Here is a 22,723-nt window from a genome sequence, read left to right on the forward strand (position 1 = left end):
AGAGAAATCTCTTATTATAATGAAAGATTTCAATACAACCCTTTCAATCATTAATAGATGAAGCAGATAAAAATGATGAATATATGAAAAATTTGATCAACACAATTAACAAGCTTGATTTATTGAATCCTATCGCATTCTTATCAAGAAACATGGGTCATTTAAAAAATTATTCACATAGTAAGCCCTCGGTACTCATAGACCATTTTCTCTGACTGGAGTTCAAATAAATTAGAAGTTAATAATTAAAGGATTAATTTAAAAATCTCCCCTAATTGGAAATTAGGCACACATATAGTGCTGAATAAACTCATACATCAAAACCTTTTTAATGGAAATTAAAAATATTCAGCTGAACAATAATGTTGTATTGAAATAATACTCAATAAAATTTTGCAGCCTCTTTTATGTTTGTAGCTAAGTCATCAAATTAAGAAGTTAGAAAAACAGAGGAAGCCCCAAGAAAGCAGAAAAACAGAGATAATAAAGATGAGTTTTTCAAAACAAGCAAGTGAAATAAGAAACAGATTAAAATAGATGGTCAACACAAAGTTATTTCTTTGCAAAAACTGTTTAAATAAAATAGTGACCAGATTGATTAACAGAAAAAGAGAGAAGACACAAACAGAAAATACGTGGGATATAAATAAGAACATAAACTACCCATATATCAGAGAGTTAGGCAAAATAAAGAGAAAACATATTCTTACCAAAATTGATTTAAAATACAGAAAAGTGAAATAGTTCTATAACTATAAAAACATTTCAATGGAAAAATAGGCAAAAGATAAAAACAGACATATCTTACAAGAAAAGAAATGATAGCACATAAATATATTTAAAAATTTTTATTAGTAATTGGGGATACAGAAATTAATACTGCAATGATAAATATTCTACTGTTTTCTTACTTGGGAAAAAGACAAGAAGTCTGACTGTATAAAATACTGCTGTTCTTGAGATTCAAAGCTGACGGGGGTTTAAATTCGTTTAATTACTTTAGGAAAAAATTGGTACTATTTTATAAAATAGATCCTTTATAAACTTAACTCCTAGCAGTTATTCTCCTAGGTATATACTTGAGAAACCCTTGTTCATGCAAGCCAGGATATGTTGCTTGTTACAACAAAAAATGAAAAATCTATTAGTAGAAGTTTGGATAAATAAATATGATATATTCACATGGACATGTTAGACATTGATAAAAATGAGTGAACTATAGCTACAATAACAATTATAAATATTGATGTGCCTTAAAAATAACATTCATAGAAAATCACATCATGAAGACTACATATAGTACGATATGGTTTTTATAATGTGTAAAACCAAGGAAACGAAGCAATATGCATATGCATATTGTTTATGATATATCTTACACATTTTTTCTTTATAAATAGCAAATAAATGAGAAAACAAAATCCATGATAGTAGGTAACTCTGAGCAGGAAGTAGAAAGCAGATTAGCAGAAAAGCAGAAGAAAGGCACAATGGTATTAGAATTATTTTAGTTCTTTAAGTTGGGCAACAATTTTATGGACATGAATCCTCGTATTCATGATATATTTGAAATAGATTTCTAAATGTTCAAATACCATATAATAAAAAATTGAAAAACAGAATTACATCATTTCTGTGCTCACACGTAAAAAAATGGGTTCTTACTATTTACCACATAAGGTCCAAAGTAATTAGCACGATGTTCTAGATGCCGCTTCTTTCGCTATGTTGTCATGTTTCTGCTATGTCGTCATGTTTCTGCTACGGTGTCATGTTTCTGCTACGTTGTCATGTTTCTGCTACGTTGTCATGTTTCTTCTACGTTGCCATGTTTCTGCTACAGTGTCATGTTTCTGCTACGTTGTCATGTTTCTGTTACGTTGTCATGTTTCTGCTACAGTGTCATGTTTCTGCTACGTTGCAATGTTTCTGCTACGTTGCCATGTTTCTGCTACGGTGTCATGTTTCTGCTACGGTGTCATGTTTCTGCTATGGTGTCATGTTTCTGCTACGGTGTCATGTTTCTGCTACGGTGTCATGTTTCTGCTACGGTATCATGTTTCTGCTACGTTGTAATGTTTCTGCTACGGTGTCATGTTTCTGCTACGTTGCCATGTTTCTGCTGTTGCCATGTTTCTGCTCTGTTGTCATGTTTCTTCTATGTTGTCATGTTTCTTCTATGTTGCCATGTTTCTGCTACGTTGCCATGTTTCTGCTATGTTGTCATGTTTCTGCTATGTTGTCATGTTTCTTCTATGTTGTCATGTTTCTTCTATGTTGCCATGTTTCTGCTATGTTGCCATGTTTCTGCTATGTTGCCATGTTTCTGCTATGTTGTCATGTTTCTTCTATGTTGTCATGTTTCTTCTATGTTGTCATGTTTCTGCTATGTTGTCATGTTTCTGCTATGGTGTCATGTTTCTGCTATGGTGTCATGTTTCTGCTGCCATAAAACAGATTTCTTTACCTCAACATATGTCTTTAGCCTTGCTGCTTTACTCTCTTTATTGAATATACATTTTTTACGCTCTTGTGTTTTTTCTTAAACTATTTCCTAAGGTTTCAATGCCTTCCCTTTCTTAAAGATTTTCTACACAAATACTTCTCGTCTTTTAGGAACCAGATCTGCTCTTCTGCCCAGTGAGGACTGACTTCACCAGCTTCAGAACTCCCAGCACACATGACCTGTCCCTACACTGCAGTGTACTCTGCATCCATCAGGCAAGAAACAGCTAAGCAAACAGTAATCTCTCATACTATGATGGATAAAGACTACACTTAAAGCAATCTTAGAGCAAGTATCTCATCAAAGACTGAGAGTAAAAAAACATCCATACAGTAAAGTGGCCTTCCAGTAAGGACTCCTCAATTATATCTGGAAACAGAGATGCACAGAAGAGCACCAATAAATTACATTACTTTAGTAGAAACTTCTAGAGTCATTTGGAGTCATTAGAGTCTGTTAGCCAAACCTGACTGAGAGTTGTCATCGGTTTCTCAGTAAGGGAAAAGTTAAAGTTTATATCCACTCCTACTTTATAGTATTAATACTGGCATATTATTTTCTTTACCCTATTATGTATCTTCATATGGTTTCAGTAAGTGATGAAGTTGCCTTCACATAGTATTGAATTACATACTTTCTGTTGCCAACATTATAAAATCTAGACAGCTCAACTCCATTATTGTAGTCAAGATTTTAGTTCCCAGTATGGTCAAAGAGCAGCAAACTTTAGGAAGTTTATCTCTGCAAAGGTGAGCTTCAAGGTCAAACATGTTTAGTGTGATTTATAGATAGTTATTTAACGACGGTGGATACAACCATTGTGGTAACAAGGGCTGGGAGCCTGAAGGCAGCGGGCATGGTGTACGCTGGCAGGGAGGAGTATTTTATCACTGGCATTGTTTAGAATTGCTATGCATGCTGATAATAAAAAGTAGACAAATTTTAAATCTGTATTATTATATTTTAAATAAATTGGAAACAGTACACCCCCTTTTCTCCTACATCTGTGAAGGACCACTCTGGCTATATTCACCCCACTGGGTATTTTCTTGTTGGCTTTTTCTACCAGATTGTAACTTCTTTGAGGGCATGGAAGATGTTTTAACTTTTTTTGGATCTCAAAGTTTTGCACTTAGTAGATGTTTGTTGAAGAAAGGAATTTCATTTGTTAGAATGTACTAGGTGGTAAGTAAACAAACACCCAATTTACTTTGATATTTACAAAGTAGATATACTGATCCATGAGAGAGAGGCTTGGTTCAATGACCAACAATGTCATCAAATGCCCACTTCCTTTTTGCCTCACCAGCCTACATTCTGGGGTGTAAGCTCGCCTGTATAGATAAAAACTGGCTGCCAACAACATCAGAGGCTACAGAAGTCCTTGTCCATGACACAGGGAGACAAAGAAAAGTGATTCCAGAAACATTATTGGAAGAGCAAGGAAGCTGTTTTTCCAGTTCCTGTTCTCTATTCTCATTGTGTTGGCTTGAGTCATGTGCTTACCCCTGAATCAATGACACTGAGTGCCAGTGAAGGAGGGAGCTCCTACCAGAGACTGAAAGGAATTAGCTTATTTACCAGGTGAAGTGGGACTGGAAGTTGAGAAGTTACCACAGTGCCTGCCAAAAGGCTAAAGTGTGGTTGGTTGTATAGTGGGCTCTGAAGGCAAGTTTTGACTTAGAGTTTATGATGATATATTGAACAAAATCTAAATATGAACCAATGTATATAAAGCATTCCTAGAAATTTTTTATTATGTATTTATATTGGTAATATTTTACTTTTCAGAGTATTTGCACAAAGATGAATCTTATCTGCTTCCTGCTATCATTTACAAGGGTGGGCAGGAACTATATTTCTATTCTATACTCTTTTAATTCTAATTTACTATGTGGGCCATTTCTATAATGCATTTGCCAAGTATCTACAAAATAATATAGTTATTCATTATCATCCTATAACAATATTGTTTTACTTGCCAGATTTATTTGATTATAAAATAAAGTCCACAAAAGACTTTTTTAGTATAATTTTGGATCCAAGTCAGGAATGCCAGCTGGGCCAAAGACATCTCATTATAAGGTGGTTTCACTAGTGTTCAGGAACAGCATGTACCAACATTCCTGGAGAGAAACAGGCCAAAGAACTCTGAAAATTCCATATCTACACATTAAAATATCTCTTTCATTTTCTGGCATGAAATTAGAGACTGTAGGTACCATCTACCTTCACTGTTGCAAGAAATAGACCCCTCAGAGAACCTATTAAATGTGTTTCATTTATCCTAATCTGAGAAGCACCAAATATGTTGCTTTATAAGTTTCCCTAGTAGAATTGACTTTATTTTTACTTATTTATTTATTTCTTTATTTAGAGACAGTCTCACTCTGTTGCCCAGGCTGCAATGTGGCAGTGCGATGATGGCTTACTTCGGTCTTGAACTCCCGGACTCAAGCGATCCTCACACCTCAGCCTCCCAAGTAGCTGAGACTACAGGCATGCACCACCATGCCTAGCTATTTAACAATTTTTCTTGTAGAGATAGCATCTCACTGTGTTGCCCAGGCTGCTCTCAAACTCCTGGGCTCCAGCAATCCTTCTGCATTGGCCTCCCAAAGTGTTGGCATTACAGGCATGAGCGCCTGTGCCTGGCCTAGAATTGCTTTTAAAGAAATGTGAATTATATTTTAAAAGATTGTCTCATTATTCATTCATTCATTCCTTAATTTCACAAATGTTTATTGAGCTTGTATGGCTTAATCTTTGGAAAAATGAAAGTTACAGTGCATATGAATGCAGATAAACACATAAATACTTAACATGCTAGGTAGAGAAAAGCACTATTGAGAAAATAAAATAGGCTAGAATCAGAAAGGAGAGAGAAAAATGCTAACGCTAAATACCCAAAAATATGTGGTTGAAGGTAGAACAAGTCACTTTCTCATGTTTCTCTAAATACGAGAAATAAAGCCATTTGGATTGTGGTCCTTCTGACGGCAGCCTCAGGAAGAATCTTTGGCCTTGGCACTATGAACAAATATTTCCTAATCCTCATTTCTACCCATCCTCCTCTCTGCTTTCTTTCTTTGGACCAAGGAAGCAGTTACATCTTATCAATAGGTTTCTGAGTTTTCATCTGAAGGATTAAACTTTTCATCACTACACCAAACTATCCTGAAAGTTACACGAAGAAATACATGTGAGTCAAAATTTAGAAATTACAGGTGTTTGGAAAAAAGTTAGAAACAACAATTTAATTTAAAAAGCTCCCCATTAAATAGGGTACAGTTTAGAATAACAGCCAATTTATTTTTCATTATACAATTCCAATTCTTATAGCTAAGGCAGCTGAGAGGATATCAACCCAATCTGGAGCAGAGGGGCAGAGGGAATGGAATACGGACTGGAATTGACCACCGTAAAACTGAAATGTAGGGTAGGTGTATCATAGGGAGACAGAATATTTCATGTCTAACCATAAAGGAATGACTGTTTATAATACAGTCTTAATAGTTGTACATTTTAATCTAAGTGCTATCAAGGGAAACCTGGAAAGATGATATATGTCAGAAAACAAATATATCCAGGATATATGAAGTTTAACGTGCAATAATATTTTTATTTCAAATGTAATAAGAGTTGGTTCCACAATAGAAAGTATGCAAATAACAAGAACTTCACAAGGGAGAGTGTGACTTTTCTCTGAAACTTCTAATTATTCTAAAAGGCTCAGAATCTTGAGGCATTACTTGAAATCCGGAATCTCTCTTTTCAGTTTTGAATTGTAATCCTGCCTGTATGAGAGGGATCTTATGCCATTTTTTGTTTTTGTTTGTATATCCATGTTCATGTTTCACACAGAAGATACTAGTAGTATTTGAGATTGAAACAGAAAAAAATATAAGAACTCCAATGTGGTGACCTCTAACAACTGTTTGTGCCTGTCTTTAGAAAAATGTCACCTGATAAAAACTTAAGCTGAAACTGATTTCACCTTCACGGTATTTTCTGAGTGAGTCCCGTCATTGCCATTGTGTCCAATACTGACTGATTTTATGACACTTTAAAAATGAATTTGATCTTTCATTTAATTTGAATTTTTCACTTTTTGGCTCATTCCATATATAGATCCACAGTGACATTTAACCAAAAAAATTCCAGCAGTGAGGACTGTTGCCTCTCTAACTTGTTAATATTATTTATATTTCCTATAACTTCAATGGAGTTTTGTGCTCTTCAAAACATTTTCTTAGGGGCTATCTCATTCGTTCTTGTGTGGATTTTCTTACAACCTGGTCTGTCATTTTACAGCTAAAGTGTAAGATCTAAGAGCTGACACTACTGTCATTGTACGTTCTTCTCTCTAGTCTTCGCTTACAATGAGAGGCTTCTCTGGAAGAGCAAAAGAAACATACATCTCAGGCTCTGAGGAACTTCTGCAGAAAGTCTTGGGGGCTTGTCAACATGGAACATTTATTTGTCAGTTCGTGGCTCTCAGGTCTGGGAAAGGCATCTAGTTTAATCAGTCATTCTACATTTAAATTTCCCTCTCAAAATTCCCATGAAGGGTTTTTCTGGCCTATACTAGAAACTCCACTGATGAGCTGAGTCTGAGGCACAACTGCCATTATCAGCTTACTCTAGTAGAAAATTATTTCTCATGCTCAGCTAATATATAGCTTCCACTGACCCTACTCCTTGGATTCACGAGGAAATGTATCAGAGAAGCACTGACTGCCAAAGAACCTTGGAGATGGTCTCTTACAGGCCCCTCCATTCACAGGCTCATTTCACCTCCTTCAAGGCCACTCTCCAAATGTCTGAAGACAAGACCATATTTATTTTTCTTTTCTCCAAGCAAAATGTTGCTGGCCCCTAAGACCCCTCTTCAACTGAAGTGGCTGTGGGTGCTACACTCTTTAATCTGCTCTTTTCTGAGCACACTTCAGTTTATCTGTATTACTTTTAAACAGCAACATCCAGAACTGAAAACAATACACAGCCCTTCCATGCTGGAAATGATGTGTTAATCCACAGCTTTTGAATATAATTACTTGATCAGCATTCAATGAAAGCTGATTAAGAGCTCAGGCTTTGTAGTCAGAAACACGTGTATTTGAAGTCAAGCTCTTTTTAGTTATGTGATAAAGGAAAATTAACTAATGTCATTAAACCACAGTTTCCTCATCCATTTAACAGAGAATAAAAAGTCCCCACTTCACATATTAACATAGCTGCAAGCAAAGTACTTAGCATGATGCCTGGCACACAGTGAATACTCAATGAATGTAAGCTCCTGTAAGTCCATACACTTTTCCCCTCCTCAAAATTAATATTGTGAAAGTCAAGGAGATCTAAACAGTTAAAGGGAAAGGTAATTATTGGAAAAAATAACTTAAAAATCTGTATTGCTTGAAAGCCTACTTTTAACAAAGGAAATAATGACATCATTAATTGCTTTAAAGCTGAAAAGGGATTTATTAAAATAAGTTCATTGGTTTTATTTTATTTTTATTTTTTGAGACGGAGGAATCTCTCTCCATTACCCTAGAGTGCAGTGGCACATTTGGCTCACTGCAACCTCTGCCTCCCAGGTTCAAGTGATTCTCATGCCTTAGCCTTTCGAGTAGCTGGAATTATATGTGTGCATCACCACACCCGGCTAATTCTTCATATATATATATATATATATTTTTTAGTAGAGACCAGGTTTCACCATTTTGGCCAGGTTGGTCTCAAACTCCTGATCTCAAGTTATCTGCCCGCCTCAGCCTCCCAAAGTGCTGGGAGTACAGGTGTGAGCTGTGGTGCCCAGCCTCATTGGTTTAATTCTATTGGTAGTGCTAACATCTGAAATTTATTTTAGCTGAATTCATGCAACCTTTTGAATGTATTCGTCCAGTTCAATAGCAATCTAATTTTGCGTGAGGGATAGTTACTGGAAATGCTGACCTTGCCATTTTAAGACTGTTCTCTTCTTCCCCACCCACTGCTGCCTTGAACCCCTAAGGCATTCTGAAGAAGGAGTCCTACATCTACTACAGCAATGAGATGTTGATGAACACTTCCCAGACATGCTGAATTATCTTTTGACATAGCTTTTTCAGTATTTGGGCTACATTTAAATGATATTTTTTTAATGAAATAGGAATTTCTATTTTAATATCTGTACAGACATGTCATTTTTCTTAAATGCGACACTAAAATATAATTTTGATGTTAGATTTCCATTTTAAATGTCTCACAGTTATATAGTAAAAAAGGAGACATGGTTAGACAGTTAAAAAAACCATGGTTCTATAGTAAAAAAAGAGACATGGTTATATAGTAAAAAAAAAAAAAAAAAAAACACCAAACATGGATTTGGGATGGTGCTGTGGAATCTGAAGTGGTTCACTGTGGATCCTGAAATTTCTACCCACTAGCTCTGTGACTTGGACAAGTTATTTCACCTAGGCTACCCTTTGGTCTTTCATCAATAAAATAAAAGTATCAATATTGTTTGCTTCAGAGAGTTTCTGTAAATGCGATCACGTATATGAAATGCTAGTACAGGGTCTGGCTTGATAAACATTCCTCCTCCTCCTTCTCCTTCTCTTCCTCATCCTTCTCCTTCATCATGTGGATTCATTCATAGATAACTCTACCACTTACTAGGTGACCACTGGCAATTTACTCAATCACCTTGTTCCTCTATTTTTCTATCTTATGTATATTTTAATGTATACTTCACTGGATAATTGTGAGATTAAATGAGATAATGCATCTAGGGCACTTGGGGCAGTCATTATGCATTATTTAGTTACCTTCCTGTCCTCTACTTCTGTTCTTTACTGATATAAATCTCTATCCATATACATCTACAGCTGTAGGAATATATGCAGAAGAGATACATTCGTTTCCCTATTTTTAGGCAACTAGCTTTGAGCCAGTGAAGATGTTTCTCAAATATTATGCTACACATTATCAAACATAAGCAGTTCCTGCTAAGATAGCAAAGCATGGGGAGAAATAGATTGGAATTCTCACACTCATTGCTCTCCCTCTGTGGTTGGCCCATTGAGATGTTTAGCTGCTGTAGAAGCAGGAGGTCTCTAAACAGTCTAGAGAGATTTCACCTGCCAAACGCTGGAGTTAGTAGAGATCTAGGAAATATATTTTAAAAAGCATGGCCCCCAGAATTTATTGGCAAGTCCAAAGCAATTAAAAAGCAGAATCTGATACAACCAGGGGCTCTTTGCACTATCAGTGTTCACCTTTGCCACATTCTTTCTAGCTGACCTAAGCCATTTCTCTGTGTGGTTTTGGAAATTGGAAGAGGGGATTTAATGCTTCGCTTATGCCTGCTTTCACTTGGCTCCAGCTGATTTATATTTACGATTGTATTCTTTCCTCCAGAAACAGTTGGAATATTGTTGGAGTGATTGTTTAAAATATAAAACAATGTGCAAATCCAGTTACTTGAACAGAGTGAGAAAATGATGGCAGCATAAGCAGAAAGGGAAGAGAAATAAAAGACTGAACATATTTAAAATGACAAGGGGCCAGAAAAATGGCAAATATGAATAAGGTATTTCAAAACAGTTGGAAATCAAGCAAAGAAAGATAGGTGGAAAAAGACAGAAATGAGAAAAATTGGAAGATAAAAGATGCAGAGACAATATGATGAAAAGAAGTTAACAGACTTGGAACCTATCTCTCAGTCTCCCCTTCACATTATCAACTTAATTTAATAGAAAAGCAGTCCAGGAATGGTACTTGGGGAACGAGATTGTTAGAGAAAAGGACATTTTAAAAGAGAAAATTTCATAATGTATTATCTGGCCTCTGAAATACATATCTGAGAACTTGAAAAAAGTGACTGCCAAGGCTGTTGGGACTACCTGCACATCCTTTGGTGCCCTCCGGTGCAAATGGATCATGGTGTTGATTTCATGGCCAAGGACTCACGTGGTGCAAGGGAGTCTCACTCCTGTCATTCATCTTTTGCTTTCTGAGTGATCTCTGTGTTCTCACACATTCAGACCATGTCCACAGCAACTGAGAAGCTGCTGTTGCCTTACAGCAAAAGTGGTCTGGAAATTGCTTTAACTTGATGTTACAGTGGCAGCCATAAGCAAACAAACTTGTAAACTGGTGGGAAATGAGATCAAAGACCATTTCTAGTTTTTTTTTTCTTCCCCTTTACATCTTGGTTTGAATGAATAGTGACCAGACTAACATACGTTTACTTCCTCACTGATTCACTCTAAAAGTATCACTAGGGAGTTTCTTCTGCAGAACGTTCCCTGAACTCATGTTTCTGAATTTTTATAGCAACCAATATTTTTTTATAGGGCTATAAATATGACTCTCGGATGTCAATAAACCCGTTAGTTCCATGTCCTGCCTGTGCACAGGGGAAGTGACATGTTCTTTGGAACTGAGCATCCTGGGAACTTCTCTCTGACTCACTCTATGACCTTGAAATTACACTGTCTGCTTCTTAACCTTCCTGGCCTTGAAAACTGGATAACCTCAGCTAGATTAAAGCAGGAAATGGCAAAATGCTTGATATTTTCAAGTGGATTTAGTCATAACATCACCATGTTACTGGAGGATCACAGTATGTCATGGATCCCGTCAATGGCCACAGAACATCTCAAGACCATCGCAGACACGAGGAAGCACTCCTATCAGCCTCAGCTGAGGAAACCTGAGCTGAAGGCAAATGGCTTTGACGAATGTTAAGTTCCAGGGAGAACATTCAATAAGAGAACACTGTTACTGAGTTCTCATGCTGACTTCACCAGCAACTAGCCTTCCACTCCTGGCAAGCCATTTGGAGCATCTCTGTGCCTCTGCTGCTAGTCTGTAAAACAGAGCTGTGTGTCTTACAGGATTGTTGACGTAATCGAATTGTAGGCAATTAAACTGGTTTTAGAAAGTGAGAAACGATTCAGGGCTGTCCAATCTTTTGGCTTCCCTGGGCCACACTGGAAGAAGAAGAATTGTCTTGGACCACACGTAAAATACACTAATAGCTGATGAGCTAAAAAAAAAAAAATCGTAAAAATATTGAATAATGTTTTAAGAAAGATTATGAATTTGTGTTAGGCCTCATTCAAGGCTGTCTTGGGCCGCATGAGGCCTGCAGGCCATAGGTTGGAGAAGCTTGATTTAAACAAATAACACATCATGAGGTAGGTATCATAATGGTTAAGAGTACACCGGAACTAAATAGCCCAGATGAGAAGTATCCAGGGTGCCATCCATGTCAGAGAATGTAAAGGCATTCATCAGTTCCCTGCCTCTAGACATTCTGTTAGGAAGAAAATCAGGTTCTCCTCCTACTCCCAACCAACAACTCTCCTAAAACTGCCCTCACAGGGGTCACAATAAACCCGCTGATAGTTAGATTTAGCAGACTCCTTTCAGTCCAGACACTTACCAGCTGTGTGACCTTTTGCCTTATTTCTTCCAGTGTAAAATGGAAATAAAAACAGTATCTATCTCACAGGATATTGTGAAGATTAACAAGGAAACATATCTAAAGAGTTTGTACCATCCCTGACATAACCGTAAACACTAAAGTGCTGCTGTTAACATAGCATAATCTTCCCCAGTCACCAAAAGAGTATTCTTTGCTCTTCTTTTTCCTTCCATTTAATTATCTTCAATGTGGGGTCATGATAGAGTATTGTTATGTTACCAGAACACCAATACTACCTACATAAGAGAAATACCTTCCATTAAACATTTTACTTTGTTTACACAAATAACCAATTCAGAGGAATCATTTACCTCCCTTTTCTACTCCCTTCCCCCACCGTATTCAATTATTGGTTTCCCTTGCATCCGGCCATTGTTTTGGTTCTGTGCTGAGACAGTGGGGACTCACAGTGGAAGCAGCTGTTCTGCCCAAGCCACGGCCACACCACCATCACATTCAGCAGTCTCCGTCTCACTAGCTTATTTCCAGGCGAAGTTAAATCTCTGCCAGTGGTATACCCACTGCATGTCGGCTTCAGTGCTGTGTAAAAAGGCTCACCAGGACTTAATTCTGGCCATCTGCTGAAAGTTTAAAAATGTAATTGTCTGGAGTGACCACTGTGAATCCAAATAGGTTTAACTTCTAATTACGTCAGTACTACTCACCACTCTTACTGTTTTTTAATGTAGTGCCCAAAATGAGGAGCCTCGACAGGAAGTCTTACCATAATATTTTACAATATCAATAAAGCTTATCCACATGTCCAATTTACAGTTTTATGCCTCTTAATGTATTCTAATTTTGGCTATATTGGCTGTGTGGACTGAGTTTACAGAAATATTGAGATCATAAAACGTCTGTTCCAATTAAAGGCATTGTGTATTTGTTTTATCACAATGGTATCAGGTTTGTCATTGAGCCTGTAGTGTTTGTTCCTCGCCACATTCACATAGAAAGGTATTATATAGGTTGTATACTGCTCACTGCCCTTCCAAGTGAGCACAGCCTGGCTTAACAAAAGTGTTTCATCAAATCACCATGGGTCAAAAGCAAAGTGAAAGTTTGTAGAATAAGTTCTAATGTCTGACGAATGAGGAAAACAGTATCTTGGAAAAGGCAATTAACAGCTGGGGAAACGGGGGTCTGGAAACAAACCTCCTTAAGTGTAGACAGCCATTAAGCACCACTGCCCTGACTTTTTTTTTTTTTTTTTTTTTTGGAGATGGAGTTTCTTTCTTGTTACCCAGGCTGGAGTGCAATGGCGCGATCTCGGCTCACTGCAACCTCCACCTCCTGGGTTCAGGCAATTCTCCTGCCTCAGCCTCCTGAGTAGCTGGGATTACAGGCACGCACCACCATGCCCAGCTAATTTTTTGTACTTTTTAGTAGAGACGGGGTTTTACCATGTTGACCAGGATGGTCTTGATCTCTTGACCTCGTGATCCACCCGCCTTGGCCTCCCAAAGTCCTGGGATTACAGGCTTGAGCCACCGCGCCTGGCCCACTGCTCTGACTTTGAGAGGACAGTTCATGATCCAGCCTACCCGCAGAAAAGATGGTGGAGCAGGAAAAAGAGGCTGCCTTGCAATGGAAGCCTTTAATTTTAAATTATGCCATGTAAGTGAGAGATGTCTGCAGTGAAACCTGGCTTCCTTCATTCATAGAAAGGGTGTGCTCAAATACCCCTAGGAAATAATCAAATAAATTCCAGCATTTTTAAGAAAAAGATACTGGGAACAGATAGACTGGTAGTACTGACACAAAACAAAAGATGCTGCATTTACAAACTCATTTGAAACAACAGCAAACACACCAGGCTCAAAGTGAGTAATCCTGACTCCATATGGAGAGAGAATTGTTCAAACACAGGAAGGAAGGAAAAGTGCCTGGCTAGCCTTGGACCCTGATGATCTTGGGGGTACACAGAATATGAAACCTTTCAAAACTAAGTGTGCGGAGAAATATCATCTGGCACACGTAGCAACGAAGGGGTCAATACCTAGTTGAGAAATAAAGAAATAAATGAAGGATGTGTAGTGACAGTAGAATACAAACTAACATTTACTGACGACTAGTTAGGTGCCAATTTTTGTTCACTTATTTAATCATTTCACAGATGAAGAACTGATCTCCAAGAGATTAAATATTTGCCCGAGTTAATACAGCTAGTCAGTGTGCAGCTGAAATTTTAACCTAAGGCTGGTTACAGAACCAGAAGTCTAAATTCCTATGGTTTAGTGGTTAAGAGTGTGCTCACTGGAGCCATGTTTCCTGGGTTCAAGTCCCTCCTGCACCACTCGCTAGCTTGAGGGAGTTACATGATCTCTTAAAACTCAGTTTCCTCATCTACAAAGTGAGGAGGTTACTAGGACATTCTCCATAGGTTTATTCTTTGCATTAACTGAGATAGCATTTGGAAAGAAATTCATATGGAGTATGTATGGCACATCATAAGTACTCAATAAATGGCAATTATTAATATCTTTAAAAGCACTTGTCACTGATTTTGTGTGTCTTGTTTTCATGTTGACAGAGCGATAAGAAAATATTTCTGACCAAAATAGATGGTCAGAGGATCTTCCTAGACATTTATTCAAGTTATTCAGTTTCCTGCTTAATAATATTTGCCATTGGACATAGACAGGAATTAGTCAAGAAGGATGCCAGTTCCGAGTGGAATAAGGAACATGGGCTTTGGAGCCAGAAAACTAGCTTCAGTATCAACTTTGTTAATAGCTGTGCAGCTTTTGACAAACCAATTAATGTCTTTGAGCCTGTCTCTGCCTTGGTAAAGAGAGTTTCTGATGATATAATAACATTGCCTCTCAGCAGATAATGGGTTTGAGAGTATTTTTTAAAGTGTAAAGTACTAGACAAATATTAGCTATTATGTTAGCGCAGTGAGAAGGTTTGAAAAAAGCAAGAAAACAACACTTTGCTAGTGAAGTTTGAAAAGCTTTCTAATATGGTTTTTGAAGACACCATTAAGAATTGAGACACACTATGGTAAATTTATAACAAAAAAAAAGTGAAATGCAATTCAACCTTGAAAATAAATTAGAGCTTTCTGTATGGGTGGAAAGGACTCAAACAGATTCAGAGAAACCTAGAGAGCAACATTGTGGATGAGCGCCCCAGTGGTTATAGTAAGCCAGAAAATAGATTGGAGCATTCACAATGTTGTGCAGTATTTTAAAGGGCAGTTCTATTTTTGGCTTTCATAAAGAGACAATGGGCTCCTTTCTTTCTTTTGGAGCTGGAACAATGCTTGTGGTGCACCCTTCGGGGCACTGCAGGTCAGCTATAAGGCCAGGATGCCTCACCTACTACACACACAAACTCACACCCCCTGAAATTTCCCCTATGAAGGAAAACGGGTCTAATTGGAGGAGGAAGACCTGGGGTGGGCTTGGCCACCACCTGCAGCTTGGCAGGTCAACAGGATGCCCCTTAGCTCTTTTCATGCTTTTATCAAAGGGATTTTGGCCACTTCACCTCTTCACATGACTTTTGGTTCTGCTTGAATCTATTTTGAGTCTAAAGGTACAGAGAATGGGTAGGAAACAAGACTGTTGGGGATGCATTAGAAAGGATGGACGGAAGTGATGGCTGATAGAAATGAATCATTAAAATTTGGTAGGGAAACATGATGAAGAATGAAACCAGACTTTTTTAAAGCTTTAAATAAAAAGTCTTACATAATAGAGAGAGGAAGAAATATGCAGAATTGCCAAGTTTTACTTACAGCAGAAGTTTCCACTGCAGGCCCTGGTGAGGTGTGACATTGTACATAACTCCAGGCTATTATCACCTTTCTATTATTATGAATGCTCAATCTCTGAGCCAGTGCTTCAGGAGTCTACGTGCTTCTCCATTTCCCCACAGCTCTTTCCTAATTCCTTGACATCGTCCTAGTGTTCACTACTTGTACCCGCCCTTTGGCAGAGGAAGCACAGTAATGAGTGTTCCATTCAAGTGAATCCCTAGGGTAAATGAAGAAGCAGACCAAGTTTGCCTTCCACCATCCTCCATCATTCTTGTGAGTACCTGTCCTCACCTGCTCATTCAACAAGTTACCCCTTAATGATTTTTAGGTGTCCTTCTGAGTGAGCGAGACTGCCTTTCCCTGATAACTCCCTCATGGTCCAGGATGGTTCCCTTCATCCCCACTCTGTCCCTCACAGTTTACCAGTACTAAGCCTTCTTCCTGAAGTCTTTCTTTCCAGTATACTGAAACAAATATAACAAACAAGTATATATGTACGGTGTTAATGACTGATAATGACTTAATGGAATAGACAATTTATTCAAAGAATATGTTAAAATAAGGGCTAAGAAGAAAACTGTCAGAACCTGAGATAAAAAAGCATTTTCATTTGTGTATTAATCCAGGATATTACCTTAATTCACAGTAAGATACTTTCTGGAATAAATGTTAAAACATCCGAATTTCATTTCAGTACAAAGGTATGTACTGCAAGCCCCAATTAGAGAAATATTGAAAGCAACCTAAATGTTCAATAAAAAGATGTTATCTGTATGCAATTAAACAATACGCAGCCATTAAAAATGACTCTATGAAACAATATTTAATGATATGGGAATGCCACATCATCTTAAATCTATAATACACATGGTTTGCTTTTTAACATTCATAAAACTGGGCAATATTTCACAATCAACCCCCAAACAAGTCAACAGTCATTAGGTAGATCAGTAAGTCGTGACATAAGAGGTTGCCTGCATGAGCAAATGTGGTTATAAGAGAAAGGTTTCTGTTTATCTGTGTGTCACCTAAGTTGAGTTATTTATAATGGTATAGACATAGATGTTTAATTTTCAGTTCTTTGTACCTCTAATTGTTGTTTTGTCATTTTATTTGTCAATTTTCCTTAAAATACACTTTGGTGCAGTTTTTTGTTTTCAGATAGCGTCTCACTCTGTCACCCAGGCTGGTGTGATCTCGGTTTACTGCAACCTCCGCCTCTCAGCTTCAAATGATTCTCCTGCCTCCGCCTCCTGAGTAGCTGAGATTATAGGCAATGCCACCATACCTGACTAAGTTTTATGTTTTTAGTAGAGACAGGCTTTCACCATGTTGGCCAGGCTGGTCTCAATCTCCTGACCTCAGGTGGTCTGTTTGCCTTGGCCTCCCAAAGTGCTGATATTACAGGCATGAGCCATCATGTCTGGTCTGCTGCAGCTTTTACATAAAAAATATTGTGTATATAGAAGATTGTGTCTGTTACAGGGCAGACAATGTGATTAAAGGCACTAGACGTAGCCGAATCTCCAGGACTAGATTGCAGAAGGTTCAAAACCAGAAGAAGCTAGTGTGACTGATTCAGACATCATGAAGAACTCTCATTCAGGCACCAACATAATCAAAAGCTCTGGCTGACTTTCAAGAGGAGCTGTTTAACTTTCATGCATTTGTAATACAATTAATCAGAAAAGAAAACTGAATCTAGCCAAATAAAAAATTCCTATGAGAACTTTGAAGCTCTTTGATTTGCCTCACAATTTTAATATCAACCCTGAACGTAAGAAAGATGTCTTGATAAATATCCTGTTATGAGAAGCAATATGGAGAGGAATTCTGCCCTAGGATGGAATGCACCCAGTCTCTCAAACATACCTGATTTTCAATGATTTCGGTGACAATTCTAAATCATCTTGGACTTCTTAGGTGATGACATTTAGATGAGATTTGGATGAACTTTAAATTGATGCTGTAATGGGTTGAGATTATGGGGTATGCTAGAGTGTGGTGAGTGGGTGTTGGATGTGGAATGAAACATGAATCTTTGGGATCCAGAAGATGGACTGTGGTAGGCTACACAGTGCCCCTCCCGAAGGTCTATTTTCTTTCTGATCCTAGGAACCAATGCATATTACCTTATATGTGATTAAATTCAGATCTTTAGAAGAAGCAATTGTCTGACTAGTTGGCTGGTCAAGTTAGTTATTAATGCAGAATGAGTTACATCTCTGAGCCTTGGAACTTTGAAATTAGAAGGACTGAAGATTAAATAACACTAGAAAATGAGCGCTGAGAGTGTGAACAAAAGCTAATGGAGATAATCACATCTAGCTTCCAAAAGACAAAGTTTAAACCCATCATTTACCAAACTGTCCTTTGTTTTGGCTATGGGGGCTCTGTGATATTAATGGTATCTCTAAGCTTAAAAAAAAAATTAAAGATGCCTGTGCAGGTCAATGATCTCCTGGCCTGAAGTAAACTACTTTGATTTAATTGCCTGTTACCTGGGACAAAGAAAGAGGTTAAAGGTTTTTGATGACATAGCTTTACACCTGTACTCAGTCAGTCAGTTGGCAAAGAACATGTATTTTCCCTACACTTGGTCAAGGGTGAATGAACATGTGACATCAAAATGATAACGTGCCTAAATCAAAGAGATATTAAAGGCCAAATGCCAAATGCTGCTTACATGTAAACAACAATGAATCTAAGGATGATTGAGGTTATTTTGGATTCTATTTAGATTCTATTCAAGGCAGAAAACACTAGGTATACAGCCAGTTAGACTGAAGTGTGAAACTTCCTCTGCTAGATACCAGTTGTGTTAAATTAGGCAAGTTGTTCATTTCTTTGGGCCTTGGTGTCCCCAACGGTAAATTGGGGATAATGATTTTTATCTTCTAGACATGTTATGGATGTCAGCTAGACAAAGTATATAAAATACGTAATCCAGTACCCTGTGTAAATCCAGTCACATTGTTCTTTGTTGCTACATTCCCAAATCGGAGGTTTGTCACATTCTAAGTCTAAAGTGGAGGAATACTTTGGAAGCAGGAAAGGTTTCCCAATCATACTTAAATCATGCTTACTGGTTACTTTTAAGGTTAGTCTTGGTTACTCTTAAAGTCAGTCTCTGTCTTGGGCAGGGCAATATGCCTGGACCAGGGGCAGCTGGGCAGATTCCTGGCAAAGAAGGGGCTAGCACAAAGAAGGCAATGAATATAGGTAGAGGGTAGGACTGGAAATATTAACCTGCAGTGTAAGGTCTCTGGGCATGAAAAACATAGGTACCATTTCAAAAACCAGTCATAACAAGACTCACAAAGAAGCTTGGTGTTCTAGAAATACTTGGAAGCAAGGCAGACCTAAGCTGGCAAAGCAGGCTAAAAACATGAGTCCCTTAGATAAGTACCATGAATAGATCCAAGAGAAGCCATTTCTTCCTCCCTGAAAAGGCGACAACTCAGGATTATCATACTGATTTTATGGAGAAACCAACATATCTCTGTCTTAAAGGACCAAGATCTGTTAAAGTGTATTTGACCCCCAACAGCAGATAAAATTTTAATACCATAAATATTTTAAAATATAGGTCAGCAATGGCACAATATCTGCACAGAAGTGTTCTCAATTGGTTCTTCTTTACAGAGAAATAAGTAAACTGCCACTTTAACTTTAATGGGTTTGACTTAGGATTACCCTTCCTTCTTAAAGATCCTGAACTAATTCACAGTTCTGTCAGGAAGGTCCTTATCTCCTTGAACATTACTATGAATCTGGAGTTTGGAGTTCATGGGGTCAACTGTGGAAAGTTTCACCTAGATGAGGTCATGAATGTGGAAGAGGGCTTTCAGGTATATTTTTCCAGGGCCGTATTTATTCCAGTTCATTAGATAGTCTAACCACACTGATATTAAGTGTCCAAAAGGAAATGGACATAAATTTTGCCCTACTTTCCATGTACCCTTGGGAAAGTTATTTAGTTCTTGTTAGCTTCTGTTTTCTAAAAACCAAAGGGACTGAAGTGAAGTGTCTTAGGAACAGATAAGAAATTTTATTATAAAAGATAAGAAATTTGGAGTATTTGGTTTAAAATGACTAGTTCAGGGGTTCCAGAGATGCAACATTTATTCCTGAGAAAAATGAACTGCAAAAGTCTATATAATCATGACTCAACCAAACACTTCCAGGACCACACAAAAAATATATAACAAAGTATCACTGGTTTGGCTGCAGAGTACCACAGTGCCTTGGAACTGGGACAAGAGTATGGAAGTCAGTCAGAGCTTCTAGGTTAGGAATTGGTAGAAACATAGGCTTCACATATGGCTTTGAATTGACAGTTGTCCTTCAAGTTTCGAGGCTTCTAGACAGACGGTAGGGTTTTATAAGTGCAAAATGCTGAAGGGCAGTACATCAGAATATAGGAGAGAGCTGTGGGCTAAAGTGTCCCTGCTGGAATATACAGGTTTTGTGTTACAGGAACCTTTCTGACAAGGCAATGCTTGACTTAATACATTTTACATTCTTCTCGGCAAATGAGTCTCATTGTGATTTCTGAATAATAAAACTGGGGTTCTACAGTGGTATTGTTCCCCAAGCACTGGACGGAAAAAGGTATTGTCTTTTCTGGAGCTGTGATTCTCTCAGGGTGGTCCTTGGACCCCTGTAGGTCTCTGATACTACTTGAGGAGGTCTGTTTTCAACTGCATATCTTCATGAAGCCTGACTTTTTTTCTTATATCCCAACCAAAATAACAGATCATGGCACATTGATTGCAAAAGCAGATATGAGAAACCAGCTGTTTCCCCTTGGGCCAGGCACTGTCAACTTCTTGCTGATTTGTAAAGTATAATTCTTTTTTTTCTTACAAAGATATTATTTATTTCTAACATATGATGAGTTTATTGCTTCTTTAAAATTCAATAAAAGGTGTTAACATTATCAGCTTTAATTTACACCAGAGTAAATGTTGATAAACATAACCCCTATAGTAAAAAGCTCTTTGGGGTCCTCAATAATTTCCAAGAGAGTAAAGGGTTCAGAGGTCAAAAAGTTTGACAAAACTAGCAGAAGCATAGGAATAAGTTCTTCTGAATAATTAACCTTTAATAATACCTTAAAAGTGAACAAATATTTTTGGTTTCTGAGTTTGCAGGAGATGTTAAGTTTTCTGGGAGATACCAGTGCTGCCCTTGGGTTATTTATTTACTTGTTTTCATGTGGGGCTGGAGCATCCGGCATGTGAGGTTTCCGCTGCAGGGCTCTGAGTTCCTCCACTGTGGATGGGATTTAAGCTTTGGAATAAGCCTTGTAGATAATATTGATGGGCATTACAATATTCACTTACATTTAAGCCTCTCGAGTAAACCATTAATCAAAGAGACTGTTGCACAACCAGGCATGGTTGAATTGACTGAAGAAAAATTTAACATAAATGCAAGGAGAATGTCTCCATTGATGTTAGTGCCAAATATTCCATTTTGAAATGTTATATCACTAGGTAACTGGTTGAACATTCATCACTTAGATATATCAAATGTAAAACTATCACTCAATATTTCACTAGAGCATAATTTATAGGAAACAGTAAACAATACTGTTAAGTTTTATATTCAGAGCAAAAAGACTTGACTGTAGGCCAACCTCAGCAAACTAGGCTAATGAGATGAAGTTCAAACTAAATATATAAAAATAGAGACTGGGATTGGCACAGTGGCTTAAGCCTGTAATCTCAGCAATTTGGGAGGCCAAGGCAGGTGGATCACCTGAGGTCAGGAGTTTGAGATCAGTCTGACCAATATGGTGAAACTCAATGTCTACTAAAAATACAAAAATTAGCCAGACGTGGTGGCGTGTGCCTATAGTCCCAGCTACCCGGGAGGCTGAAGCAGGAGAATCACTTGAACCTGGGAGGTGGAGGTTGCAGTGAGCTGAGATCGCACCACTGTACTCCAGCCTGGGGGCAACAGTAACAGTGTGAGACTTTGTCTCAAAAGGAAAAAAAAAAAAAGAGAGAAAAGAAAGGAAAAAAAAAAGGAAAAAGGAAGAAAATAAATCAAGAATGGCAATACGTTCAAATAAAATATTTAAATGAATTAAATCTTAATGTTTTGAAATACATGTCAAATTTCTGGTTAATAAGTAATAGTATTTTAAAATGCACCTACTGTTGGACTTACTTTAATGCAACCAAAACTGCTTTGAGATTTTCAGTAAGTCCTGTAGTTTCGCTCCTCTTTAGTTTTTACAGCTACTAGATGAGAAGACTGAATCAACAATCACCAGCTCCAACAACATTCATTCCTATGTTAGCCACCAACAAAGCAGGTTTCTTAAGTAGTGTCTGTTCTCTCAGGTAGTTTAAACATGTCACCTACTGTGCTCTATTTCTTTTTGTTTGCCCTATAAGCTATATTTGCTATGTAGTTCTACAGTAAAATTCATCACAACCTTAGATAAGATCAACCCAAAATAGCAACTGCTTACACTAATTAAGTGACATTTTACAGACAACGTTGAGACTATCTTCACAGAAAATTACGGTATTTCAGGAAAGAGCAGAATTTTTACCTGCAAGGAATTTAGACTTTTCGATAAAATAATTTTGGACTCATCTATCATTGAATTTTCCCTTTTCCTTTACACTTTTTTTTCTGGGTTATCTTGGAAGTAGTGACAGTGGAGCAGAGATAGAAGCCAAAGGAAGAAATAATTTTGGAGTCAATTCAATTTTACGACTCTGGTTCACTAAAATTCATGTCACTTGATTTAGGAATTTAAACTTTTACTACTTCTGATTTTTGTCCACTTCTAAACAAATCTTCCTAAAGCATATGATTCCCGGGGTAGTGGAATAAAACTCTTATCAAAGACCATGCTAATTCAAAGCCATCGGCTTAGGGTTAGTCTACCATGCTATTGCATTTTAAGTAACCAATTATTATGTAAAATTCTGGCTCTAGTGGTATTAAGGAT

The 22,723-nt window shown here is 37.6% G+C and overlaps 1 protein-coding gene across 1 annotated transcript in view; it reads right to left on the reverse strand.

The window, feature by feature from the left end:
* The window catches only part of B3GALT1 (beta-1,3-galactosyltransferase 1), a 582,223-nt gene that overhangs the window by 118,138 nt on the left and 441,362 nt on the right, over positions 1 to 22,723 (reverse strand). The window lies entirely within an intron of this gene.

Source organism: Saimiri boliviensis, chromosome 5, assembly GCF_048565385.1.
Source record: "Saimiri boliviensis isolate mSaiBol1 chromosome 5, mSaiBol1.pri, whole genome shotgun sequence".
Taxonomy (NCBI): Eukaryota; Metazoa; Chordata; class Mammalia; order Primates; family Cebidae; genus Saimiri; species Saimiri boliviensis.